The sequence below is a fragment of the Natator depressus genome, chromosome 5 (genome assembly GCF_965152275.1).
Source record: "Natator depressus isolate rNatDep1 chromosome 5, rNatDep2.hap1, whole genome shotgun sequence".
NCBI lineage: Eukaryota > Metazoa > Chordata > Testudines > Cheloniidae > Natator > Natator depressus.
In genome coordinates, this window is record NC_134238.1 from 95,681,037 (window position 1) to 95,694,916 (window position 13,880).

Genomic DNA, 13,880 nt, shown 5'->3' on the forward strand with positions numbered 1-13,880 from the left:
TTATATTTTAACAAAATGAGTCAACAAGATTGATAACTAGGCACAGAGCATTCTGAGGTGGGATTAGCCATTTATTTTCCTTGTTTATTTTTCCTTGGAATAGCTGTACCTGTCAGCTGTTTCCTAGCAGCCTGGTTTCACTGACACTTTGGGGGTTGGGTGGGGGGAATTGAAGGCAATCCTACACAATCAAATGCATCTTTGCAAGAAGGGGAATTAAAATTAGCTGATGTGACACAACTACCTTTAAAGATACACAGTTCAACTTCATTTTATAAATGAAAGAAATGTAGTCTGTGAAAATCGACACAGATGGTTGCAAATGATACAGATATTTTTTTGAAAAGATCCTGAATTAGAAAAGGGATCATAACTGCTATAGAAAGGCTCAATATTTTTTATGAAGGGAAAAAATGCATCACTAAATCTTGTAGTAAACAACTATACGTGAAACATGGTACCTTCAGAATTTACTCCATTAGGATTTTTATCACTTTTGCTGTGATAAGTATATTGATTTACAGTAGAGCAGGTGCAAAGATTTATAAACTAGAAGCTGTACAAACATAGGTACAGCTGAAATTAAATGCTCCACTGCAACATTTAGTTGGTAATTTCTATGCTTCCATCTAGGAATTAAACAATGGCATCACCTAACACTCACACCAAAATTGCTTTCAGTTAGAATTTATGGATCAAAGAGCATCTCTGCTGGCAAGTCTTGTCATCACAAATTCCCTAGTCCCTTTACCATGTTACATTACAGAATTACAAATAAAACCACTCTCTTCTTGAGAAAATAACATTTTAAAGCTTCTAGTCAAGTTATGATCTGAACAAGCACTGCAAACCATCAGCTTATACAGTTCACATGCTTCATATACAAGTGCTGCCTCAGTTTACAGTAGCATGATAAAACTGTACCTGTGTCTGTTGTCTAAAGCAGAGCTATTGCAGCATGACAATAGCATCTTAAAATATGTAACAACTGGAAGAGAGAGGACAAGGTCTGTCAAAGACCTATTAGCCTCACCACATTAATGTTTTTGCAAAACACTTTAGTAGATTGCTTTGTATGGAATATTCTGTGCTCTGGCTTAGAAGATGCAGTATGAAATATGTCCCTTGAGAGAGACAGAGAGTTACATGCCTGTTAAGAATATGCAGTGAATTTATGGACCCTGCTTTTACATACACTATTTAATAGTAACAGGATAAGGAAAAGAATGTTGCCAGTGAAGTCACTTACAGTTTGCAATTCATTTATCATGTGAAAGCCTGCACTAGGTATGTGCAAAATGTACTATGAAGACTATGTGCCTCTGTATTATACAGCAAAAGTGAACTTTGCAACTGCTTATGCATAATTAAGTGCTTGAGACTAGCTAACTCTTGTGCACCTCTTTTATACAGTAATGAAAAATTAAAGTGAAAATACAGACTTCTAGGCAACTGTAGAAATAGTAAAACTCTGCCTTCCTTTGCTCTTTTGTCATCTGGCTGTATCTGGCATTCTATATGAACACATTTTTGCATACATTTTGTTTATGTGCAATCCTTGGCATTTTAGCCATCTCCTGCAGAGGCCCCTTAGTACCATATGCTTCTGTTTTTCTTCATTGTGTGATGTGATCTCTTCTGACTGTTACACGCACGTGAAAGGACAGTGGGCTTTTGGGGGAGAAGAAGCCATGCTTTAAGAGAGCACACGTCAGTTGGCCTTCAGTCGTTTAGAGCTGATTGGATCTGACAAGTGTTGTAGCTACTCATCGTAATGGATGTCTCTGCTTTAGCAGAGGAGAGGTGAAAAGGATGTAATTCCCAGTGAAAGAAGGCAACATGAACTATTATTTAATTACTGGCTAATATAAAACTCCCTTGGAATCCCTTGTTGGTTTACAGAATTACTTCCCTTCTTCTTTTCTTTTAATAAAGAACAATCTGGGCTTTTAATGCCGTACCGTTAGCTACAGCTGGAATGCTTGCTAAAAGATAGAAATATGCATACTGTTTCTTATATTAAAAAAAATGTTTATGTAGATTTACCCTGTCTTCTTGAATTTATAAATCTTTATGTTTTATCCTTCTTAAAAGATTACTGCTCCTCATACATGGTCTGCAATAATAATTCCACATTCAGTGACCACTTTCTTTTTGTTCAAGATTTGGGGGTTGTTTATTCAGTCACTGGGAAAGCTCTATTACTGCTCAGAGTGACTCTCTCCACCTCTGTTTATACACTAATGTTTTGGATCAGTCAGTCATGCGTCCATCAGGCCCATTTCTCTGTGAAACTGAAATTTATGGCAGATACTCAACTGGAGACTCATTTTGTTGTTGCCATTGTTTCTGTGGAAAGCAAGGAGTATGACCTTGAGCTTTAGCTGACATCTCTCTGGTATGCCCTCAATGTGTGCACAGTTAAAACAAATGGTGGTGTCAAAGGAACATTCCTAACTTCAACACAGGAAATACAACTAAAAAACTAAAAATCATAAACAATCATGTTTTTAAAAGGAAAAATAGGGTGATCAATGTAATATGTGCAGCCCAAAATGCAAACAGCTAAACACTGAAAGGTGCTCAGCAATCAGCAACTCAGAAATCTCAGAGGGAGATTTAAGCATTCAGTACCTTTCAGGATTTACCTTGGGTTTACATGCAATTTACTGTACTTAGCACATAGGAGGAAGAACATGTCTTGAGCTCTCTTAGAGAGCAGTTCTGCAAGTCTAACTCATATGAGAAATACCACTAAAATTAACAGTCAGCATATTCCACATATGAGTAAGACTTTGCAAGTAGGATATTCATCCCCGAGAAAAAGAAGGAATACAGAATGTTTAATACCTTTTTATTGGAGGAGACCCACAAAATTTCAGGCCAAAATGAACCTTTATTCAAAGACACTGTTGCATAGAGAAGTTTATGTTTTGGAAATTATTTTCATTATCCACCTTATGCACTTAAAATATCATTTCAGTGAAATCTTCATCATCATATAAGAGCTAACTATCATATTGTTCATACAAGGAGCATGCAACCACAGATCACATAAGCTTCTGTACTTATTGCTGGCGGCGAATAACGGGGGTGGGGGGTAATTTTATTTATAAATACAGGACTACAATACTTAGCATTTCACATATTGAAGCACTGCACAGAAAATGAACAATTAATTCTCATCAGTGCCCTAAGGTTTAGGTAAGGAAGTATAATTAACCCCTTTTTACTCATGGGGAAACTGAGGCAGAAAGATTAAATGATTTGCCCAAGGTCACACAGCTGGTCAAGCACTCAAGATTTCCTTATGTCTAATGCTACTCTCAGTCCTCCAACCCATGCTGCCTCTACGTGTGAGTAGTGGTATGTTTCATAGGTTCCTCTATTCTCTTCTACTATATTTCACACAAGATAATTTCTGTTTAAAAAGCATTTCTTTTGCATATTTTCTTAATTTTTAAACCAGCTGCAATTTACAAACACATTAATATTTTATTACAGAGAGGAAAGATTTCATGCCTGACTTCTAATTTGAACATGCCATTAACCCATCTACATTCAAATCTGACAAATGTTCACTAATGAATATTTGCAGAGTAAAAGTATAATGTATCTTTTAAGGAATATCAATATTGTGATCTCCTTGTTGGAGTTGCAAAAAGGTAGTTTTTCTTACTGTATATTTTATGATGCTTTGTATAAACTCACCCACATGACACAGGATTTGAGTGTTTTTTTCCTTTTCAACTCACCTCGGTATAAATTTTCAGAAATAATGAACTAACCATGCATATATTTTTATATGTACGGTCCATTCAGCACTGTTTATTTAATCGAGTGTGTCTATAGTTGCTTTGTTCTTTAAATGGTATGAAGATAAATTAATCTCTCTTCCTCCACTTTCTCTTCATTCTGTTGTCAGATCCTCAACTATAGCAAAATACAAGAATTCACACTAGCTGAAATTCTGGCCCTATTAAGTTTTATCTTGCATGTTATACATAAGCAAACTACTAATTAGTAAGATATATTTGTGATTAGCGATTGGCTACATTGGGTTGATTTTGGTATGGGTTTTATAAAACTTTGTCAGTTAGAGTTTTTTTATTTGAAAAAAAAACAGTGATGGTTCAGATTTGATTTCGGTACACACATACTGCAGAGGTGCAGATAAGCAGTTCCAGTTTTGAGCCATTTCAAACAGAGACAGCAACAAATGAGTAGTTTTGGATTTGAAAAACCAGCTCAGTGAGGATTATTCTTTGCAAAATTAAGAAACCAGGGACTATTTGTAACCTGTTCCTCTTTTAACTGGGCCGACAAAATTCCAGGTAATCATAAATAGTTCATGTTTGGCTCACAACTACTTGTGACTAGGGCTAGATGAAATATTTGGAACAAAGCTTTGTTTTTGCTGAAAAATACTGATTAGAGTGAAGCAAAACATTTCACAAAATTTGTGTTGAATTCACAGAATTGTTTAGGTCAGAAAAAGATTCCAAAAACTGAAAATATTTTGATTTGAAACAAACTTTTCAGTAAATTTATTTGTTTTTAAAAGGTTTTAAACCCTCAAACGTTAAACAAAACATTTAGTTTGGTTGACATTTTTTTTTAATTCAACCTGAAGCAAAGTTTTTAAAAGCTTTTCTGGTTTACCAAAAAGTGACTTTTTTGTTTGTTTGTTAGTTAGTTAGTTTCAGGTTGGCCCGATTTTTTTTTCTAGTTTTGCTGTTCTGCCATCAAACAAACAAACAAAAAAGTCACTTGTTTGCACAGCTCTGCTTACGATATCACAAAGATATTATAATTATTTGACTAACAGTAGAAAGGTAAGGAAATAAGGTATAAAAAATAAGAGGTCAGGCTTATCTTTACACATATTATTTAAGGACTAATAATTCATTTAGGGAGAAGAACTTTTATGTGTTTTTTTGTCTTGATTCCAATGCTGGGGTTTTTTATGTCAGGCAGCATGTATATTAAAAAGGAGGGAGGGACAAGGGAATTTGTCCCCTTGTGCTCAAAAGTGTCTTACCGCAAACACTGCAACAGGTTGCACATTTATACAGGCACACAGCGCACAATATCATCCCTATATCGTTCATGGTATCAGAGAGCATGGCATGACCAATTAGGTCTTAGTATTGTTGTGAAATCAGCCAAAACTGGGCAGAAAGGGGGAACATTCTTAAAAGAGAACCCTTGCAGACATACCATTGAGAAACAGTACACCCATTGTCTAGCATACAAAACCACGCTGTCAGGTTAATACCCAAGGTTAGACCGGACCGGATGCCTCTGTCCTTGACTGGGTATAGTGGGAACACAGAAATAAAGAGTATAGGAACATCAGAATCATATTTGACAAAAATAAAGATTACTATATAGATCAGTATCCTCATGGAGAACTCTGCAGAATGCTATACGCTCAGTGAATGGAGATGTAGAAAATATTCCCTGCCGATATGTGGATGGTGATATTATATTATATAGTCGGATGAGAATATACCCTGGATTTCTTGCTGTTGCTTATTATGTGCCAGACAGCTGGAAGCCAATTTAAAGATACCTGTGCCTGCTTGCACCCTGTGTTACACATGTGGCATGGATGTAGAATACTGCAGTGGTTGGACCCTTGTTAGCACACCCACTTTATCAAAGGACATGCATGCTCTTCCCCCACTCCCTTCCATAATAGCACACCACCTGTGCCATCTGAAGCATCCTTCCGTGCAGGCAGCTCTGTACCTGTATAAGCATAAAGGTAAATATTTGTTTGTCTTGCTTACTGCCATTTTGCACAGCTGGCACGTATTTATGCCTTTCTACACTTCTGCGTGCTGGGCAGGATGATCAGGGCAGGCAGTTTATACAGGAGCTCAATGGAGATGAGACTCTGACCACAGTAGCCAAGTTTCATTTGGAGCCCAATAGACAGGGGATGCTAGATACCAGCATTTCTTTAGTAAGGCTTCTCTGGGGAAGTCTCCATGTGGGGCAGACTCAGTGCAGCACCCTGGGAATAAGACATTTTCCATCGCTGTTTATGAGACTTTGGAGCGCTGGCTTTGCACCCATTAACAGAGTTAGCTCTGCAATTTTTCCCCTCCCAATTAGCCAAGATGTATTTAATCTGCAGGATTTTAGCCAACAACATGTGTATGTGCCAGGAAGCAGGGGTGAGTGAGTGTATGTATGTGCGACAGAGGGAGGAAAGGTGGGTATTTGTCAAAGCATGAGAGAAAATGGAAAATAAAACAACTTCATTCTACAAAATCTAGAACTGGATAATCTATTACCAAGCCTGAACTCTAATATAAGGAACACTGTATTGTAGGCTAAAGGCTTGATCACAAAGACAAAAAAAAAAAAAAAAGAAGAAGAAGAAGAAGAAGAAGAAAAAGAAAAAGAAAAAAGAAACCCTTTGAGGTTTACCAAATACTTTTCTCAAACATGAAGCAGGGGGTCCTTTCCTCATTTGTGGGTCCACTCACACTCCAAACAAATCTGAAACTATTACAATGCAAGGCAGTTGGTTGATAGTGTGGAAAAACCTCATTTACTGACTGGCCAGACAGTTTTAAAACCTTCAGATTTTTCTAAGTCTAGGTTATTAACTGTCTGACTGTAATCACATCTTCACCATAGGGAGCTTCAAAAGCTTTTCATTTGCATTGAATCAGTTGCCTTCCTCCCTGTCTTTTTTCCCCCTGGAAATAAGCTTAAATAATTCAACAAACTGCACACATGGCTAGTGATTATTGAACCATTCTGAAACACTCGAGGCAAATGGACCATTATGTGGTGGGAATTAAAACTTTCCTTGCAGTCAATGGGGGAGGTGTGTGTGTGTGTAAAAAACACTCACTATTCACACAGCCATTGTGATTATTCAGATGCAAACACTGTTATTTAGTGCAATGCTGAAATATGGCATTGGAGGTGATCTACTGCTGTATTATGATGAACATACGCTATGTATTTTGAAGGCAATCCAGAAATTTCATTTCTTCCATACTATACTTCTGTACTTTGAGAAAGTATGAAATTGTTACATCTGTGGGAAAGAAAAAGTCACACAGGATCCTGCTGATGACATCTTCCAGCCACAGAACACAATTTTGTATTTAGTGTATACCACATGAATTTAAAGAGAGAGAGACACAAAGACAGACAGACAAGTTAAAGAATTTTTAAAAACATTATTGGGATTATTTTTATGTCCCTCAATTTTTAAAGCCATTTAGTTCTCTTTAGTCCAATGCTCAAAATGAGCCTTAATAAAACCTCTTTAAATGTCCTAAAATAGCGTTTTTGTGCCTCAAAATGTCACAGATTTAAGGTTCAATATTTTAGAAAAGAACTGAGTTTCGCTGGGAATCTCACCACTGCAATAGTATAAAACTCCTGTTTCTAGCCCTAGAGAGCCCCAAATAATCAGACGATAATACTCACTGCTTCAGGACTTAATGTTGCCTGTTCTAGGCTACAGGCCAGGGTAATTTGGGGGTGGAATTACTTACTGTAATTTGCAGGGGCAGAAGAAGCTAACATATTGCTTGCAAATTACTTTGAATGGCTATAGCTATTTGGATAATGGGCAAAAAGGTAGGTGAGCTGGTAAATGTTAAATGCTGAACCAGGGGATGAAAAATTATTTATTACATGATTCCTCAATTTATTACATGTGTGAGGAAAAGAAGGACAGTCACCATCCACCTGCCAGATTCTAAACCTTAGAAGCCCTGTACTTGGGTGTCTTAGATTTGAACCTATCTATGGCTATGGCTTTTGATTAAACAGGAGGAAACAAATATACAGTAACAGTGAGCTGGGGAGCTCTCTTTTTGTACCACACTAGGACAAAACTTGCTTCTTGCTCCCATATGAGTATATAATATTTACATCATTTATATGCTCATGTTTATGGTGAAAAATAAGCTAGAATGGTTAGGAAATAATGCTCAGTTACTAAATATCTGAAAGTCATAGCTGATGAATAATCCTCCATGTCACACTAATTAGAACAAAAATGTTTTCATCAATACTGAAGAAACCCCAAACTACTTGTCATGATTCAATTTTCACATCGTATTAGGGAAAACAAGACAGAAGACTGTTCTGCTATGGTAAAATATCACTTATTCTATATGGAGGTGCTAATACTCTGTGATGAAAATCTATTGAAAAAATTGTTTTTCTACTTGAGCCCATTTCAGATCTTCTTAACTGACTAAAAGAGTGAATTTGAAACACTAACAATTGCTTGTGAAGTTCCCCTCATTTGAGACAATATGGGGAAATTGTCTCCATGGCCTTACTGCCTTTATACTTATGGTCTAAGGTAGAGGTATTGAATCATTTGCGCCAAATTCTGAGGATATTCTCAACTGATATTCATTCCTTGCTTCAGGAAACTCCCTCTGATGTCAATGGGAATTTTGCTTGAATAAAGTAAGTAAAGTAAAAATTGATCCTGCAAACACTTATGTGCATACTTAACTTTACTCATTAGAGGAGTCCTCTTGGCATCAATGATGAGCATATCAAACTTTTTTCCTGACTAAAGGCTGAGTAAAAACTGGGTAAGGACCTCAGGATTTGGGGTCAGGCTGAGTGACACCATGGTAATTCTGGAATAATACATGCTGGTGTAACAGAGAACATGTTCACCTAGAGAAGATCTCCTTCCCTTTTTATCTTTCCCATTAACTGAACAAGTAGAAGGGGAAGTGAAATTACAAAGACCTCCATCCTGGATGACATCACATTTTCTTTTTTCAGTTGTTTTTCCATGGCCATTTATTGATAAAGTGCATGGTGCGAAATTCTGCACAAATGGGCAAAAGGCTTCAGATTAAGCCCCAGATCCTCGAGGGTATTTAGTCACCTAACTCTTGTTGAAATCAATGGGAGTTAAGCAGTTGAATATTTCTGAGGATCTGGGTCTAAGTCTATAAGTGTCAATCAGCCATTTTCACGGGTGTATTATTCAAGTAGAGATTCTGTTGTGCAGACTAAAACCCTGATCCTTCAGAAAAGTACAAGTAATGCTTGGCATTATTCATGTGAGCTGTCAGTCTGTTGATGTCACTGGGACTGCTCACATGAGTAAAGTTCTGTACGTGCATAAGTATTTGCAGAAATGAGACCTAAGAATAACGTAAGACCAAGAAACAGCAAGAGATGGGCCAGAATTCCCTACGCAATGAAAAAAAAATCAGACTTCTTATGTTAGGGTGTAAATTCAGATTTAAGTGCTTACCTGTGTCATTTTGGGGTTCACCCAAATCAGTAAGGGGTTTGGTCACCATCTGCGTTGTAACCATGGTTGTCCTGTGGCAGTGCTGCTTTGGTCCGGAGCTCTGACTCAACCAGCAGCCCACAAGCCTCACCGTGGCTTTACCCAAACAGGTTACTCCTTCCAGACTGACCATAGTACCCTTCCAGCTGCAAGTTCTGCCCCCAAATCATCCTAGTGTAGGGACCAATCCTTCTCACTGGATCCTCACAGAGAAAAGTGTTAGGTTGATGCCTCTACAGAGACAGGGAAACACTTCATCCTGCCAGCTTTCTAGAAAAACACATTTCATTGAACTTACCCAGCACTTATAATTTATAATGAGAGCAAAACAAGTTTAGTAACAAAAGAACACGGATTAGCCAATCCCAAGTAAAAGGGATAAAGGTAGAAATGGTTACAAGCAAATAAAAGTGAAAACATGCATCTCAAAAGACTAAAAAACTAGCAAGATACAGTCTTTGTTCAAGATGGTTTCTCTTACCCAGAGTCTCCTTTTCCATCTTTTACTGGCTAGGATCCATCACTTAATATTTGAAAATTTTAGCTTAAGTATCTTATCCAAGACCATGTAAAGAGTCAGTGGTGGAGCAGGGCCTGATACTGCACGTGAAAGGCAACAGAAGTTTCACCATTGACTTCAATAGGCACATGGTTAGGCCCCTAGTCTTGTATTCAATACACCAGTACACACTCCCTCTCACTCAGATAGCCATTTTCTATGTTTCGGAATGTGTATGGCTATACAATATATACGTTTTATCAGAGGGTTAGCTATAACTGATATCGGGAGTAATATGTTATCAGTATATGAATAGAAAAATAAAATAAAGATAACGTATCATTGCTTCGGGCATATGTCGAACATTATATATTTCGCAAAATAGCTATGGAACTATAGCATCATATATTTGAAATACTGTAGAGCCATTTATTTAAGCACAGTTATTGCAGCAAGAAAAAATGCTGTTCACATGCTCACGTACATTCATGGATGTTGGTTACACAGTCACACCTGTGGAAACTCACTGGAAACGATAAGATTCCACAGATGTCACTGAATGCATAATTTGAAGACAATAGGGCTGTACAGGTATCACTGAGTGAGGGCCTAATGTGACCGGCAGAACCTGCGTTAGAGGATATGATGGCCTAGAAGAATCAGCTTGGCTGTCAGAGTCTTGGTGAATTTGCAGTTTTGTTTTTCTAACTGCCAAAACAAAAACAACTTCTTACTTGTTAACTGAGCACATTGAAAATGGAAATGATTAAAGAATCAACACAGACCCCTAAAACGACATTTGCAGAGAATCATTCATAAGCACTATACAATTTAACACTATTTACAGCATACGATTGGTGCTGAGATACTATTTGTTCTGACAGAAGACTTCCCTGGAATACTGGGCGGTCTGCGAGGCTGTGCGCCAGCTGCCAGGAGAGCTAGTGATGTTTAATATTGCTTAAACAAAGGGGATTGGGTGACCTATTTATACCTTGTTATTAGCTTTCCTCTGACGTGTCACTTTTCTCTCGACACTTCCCTTTTTTGGCTGACAATGCCCCCTTCTTCTGGCAGGGACTTTACCCTCCCTTTCTGTTCCCTCACTTGCAAGTTCATGTGTATGATAAATGGTTGCAATTAATTCTACTGTGCTACTTACACCTATTTTTGGACCAACTTACCCCAGACCCTGAACTTGCAGTACCGTTCAATACAGCACAGAACTGGAGCCATTGTATAGTTTTCAGATGTGCAAACACAGGGACACATTTTATACTATACACATCTGCCAACCCAACTGGCTGAAGTGGGATGGCATTGGGATAAATGAGATTAGAATTTGGCGCTGAATATTTTGCCTTGTATTTTGTAACACACAGTAGTCTGGTAATACGGATGGGTGAAACAGCTTGGGAAAAAATGGGAATTCCCAAGTCTTCACCCAAGTTTTGAACCCCCCCCCCTTTTTTTTTTGAAGTTCACAAAAGTGAAGTTATTTCACCTCCTCCCCCGTTACTTTATTTTTGCTTTTCTTTCCTTGAAATATCACAAGAAAGCCTCTTTTGTGAGATTTTCAGCATTACTGTACAAAGAGAGGTTCAGATTTTTCACATAAGTACCTGAACTTTTGGGTGAACGTAAATTCTGACCATTTAAGGTTCACTTTTACACTGCTTGGTAGCACATACCCTGTTGTGAGCTACTGATTAATTTATGATTATCTGTACACATTATGAAGTGGAATTATATCTTGGGCACTGGTGGCTGAGATTTTCCGACACTAAGCACTAATGGAAATTGCTAATCCCAACTCATTTTGTCATGGGGTTCATATTATGCAAGTCCACACATTTTGCTGTGTGCAGCAGTTTTACACAGCACTTCTAATAGGCACTAAGATGAAAGAGTAAAATGTGTTTCTGTGCTGTAATATATGAAGCAAAATGCTTTCATGAAACAATATAAAACCACTCAGAAGGACATGCTTTACATTTTAACCCTGGTGTTATACAGATATAAAAACACATCTAATGATTATGCAGAGTTCGGAATCTTGGTACAGCCTTTATTTAGGTGAGTCACATCTATTTGACCTTTGGAAAGCTACACTAGTCTTGGAATCATGGGGCCAATTTCTACAGTGGTGCAAATTCAGAATAAACTCTCCTGAAGCCAGTGGTGTTACTCTAATTTACACTGGTATAAGTGAGAGCATTATTTGAACATTAGGTTTGGGAGGGACCTCCTAGGGTATCTAGACCTTCCACTTTTCATTGCTCATTCAGATTTCGTTTTGGAGTTTCTTTCATGCCATTTCATAAAAGAAGGGTTTAAATCAGATTAAATGTGAGGCCCAGTTGATTAATTACTCTGTTATTGAAGCAGAATTGTGTGGTTTTTAATTCTAAGAATCAGCTTCCTTAGTCCCACCTCCTGTCATCATCTGTCAGATTATGCTTCATTACTAGTCCTTTCATTTTACAGATAAAGTGGTTCCTTGTTCTTATGAACTACCAAACAAGATGGCCTTCATTTTCATAAACTGTAGAAAAAAGTTAATAAAAACCAATCACTCTCTTTCTTCCTGTAGTATACTATCTGAAGAGACAGCACTCATAATTCCTATTTAGTAACAATATTATACACAGTAAAGGTTTAATAACCCAGGATTTGATTTATGTTTAGTGGTCTTGAAAAATATAGAATTACTTCAACCCTATTCCTCTGGAAACGGGTGGGGGCATCTTTTGTAGGTTGTCATCCAGAAATGAGAATGTTTTGTACACATACACACACACCCCAAAATCCTATTCTCACTATTTACGGAACTGATTTATTATGCTGACTTTCTTATTATTAATTATTATTATATTATTATTAATAAACTTATACAGACATCTATTGAAATGCTGTTATATTACTTTTAATGGAAACATTTCCCTAAACCATCTAATCACTGTAGATTTCACTTGAAAAGTGAAAGAAGCAGACTTTTGACCCATTTTATAAACTGACAGCTAATGGCACTGACAACAGTAACAAATACTTTTGCACATGTTAAATAATCTGCTTCACTATTGTCAGTATTTTAAAAATCTTTTGTTCTCTTCCACAATGAATTTTCTGTTTGTTTTACACATTTTTCAAACAAACAATATGCATCTTGATTTAGTTGGTAACTATAGTTCTATTTTTTTAAAAAAAAGTTGATACACACACACAGAGTACAAGAAGCTGAATGCAGTTTGAAAAGGACTTCAGCTAAAAAACTTAAACCTCCCTCCTCCATCTCTCCAACCCTATGCCTCCTGCTTTATTTAGAAAATATATTACCAAATTAGAAAATAAGATTCGTTTATAGTGTGGGGAAAACATTTTTAAAATTGGAAATCTAAGGTCTTTGCTTAGGCACCAGGATGATTTGCAAAAAAGTGCAAAGCATCTAACAGCTCCAGTTGCCCTAAAACCTTTGCAGGGTTACTCTTACTAGTTCTGACATTTCCTAAAAAATTGGTTCAAAGAGGATATTGATGTATTATGTATATTACAGCTGCACATAAAACATCCTAGGTACTGTAAAAAAAAACATAGAAAGACATTCAGGACAACAGAAAGGGTGGTTAAAAAAAAGAAAACACACAGTTAAAAACTGATGGAATATTTCATTTAAAGTTTCCAAAGAAAATTTACTGTTATTGTAAACCTGAAATTTTTATGAGAAGCTTATATTTTTCCTAATTTTTTGCTAACTTTGAAATTTCAAATTATTTATATTTCAGAAAGCTATTTTTTCCCCATCCTCCCACCCCATTTTTCCTCAATGCCATAGAATATCCATCTTTTTTGGGGGGGGAGGGGGGAGAGAGAAGAGAAGAGAGGAGTTTCTCTACTTTATTTTATTTAATATTACTCTTAAAATAAATAAGATAAACTCATCTTTAGATACAGACTGGCTAACCTAGGGAAGTGGGCTTTAAACTAGATTCGATGGGGGCAGGATACAAAAATCCACAGGTAAGTCCAAAACATGGAGACCTAGGTGAAGCATTGAAATCTGGGTGGAACACT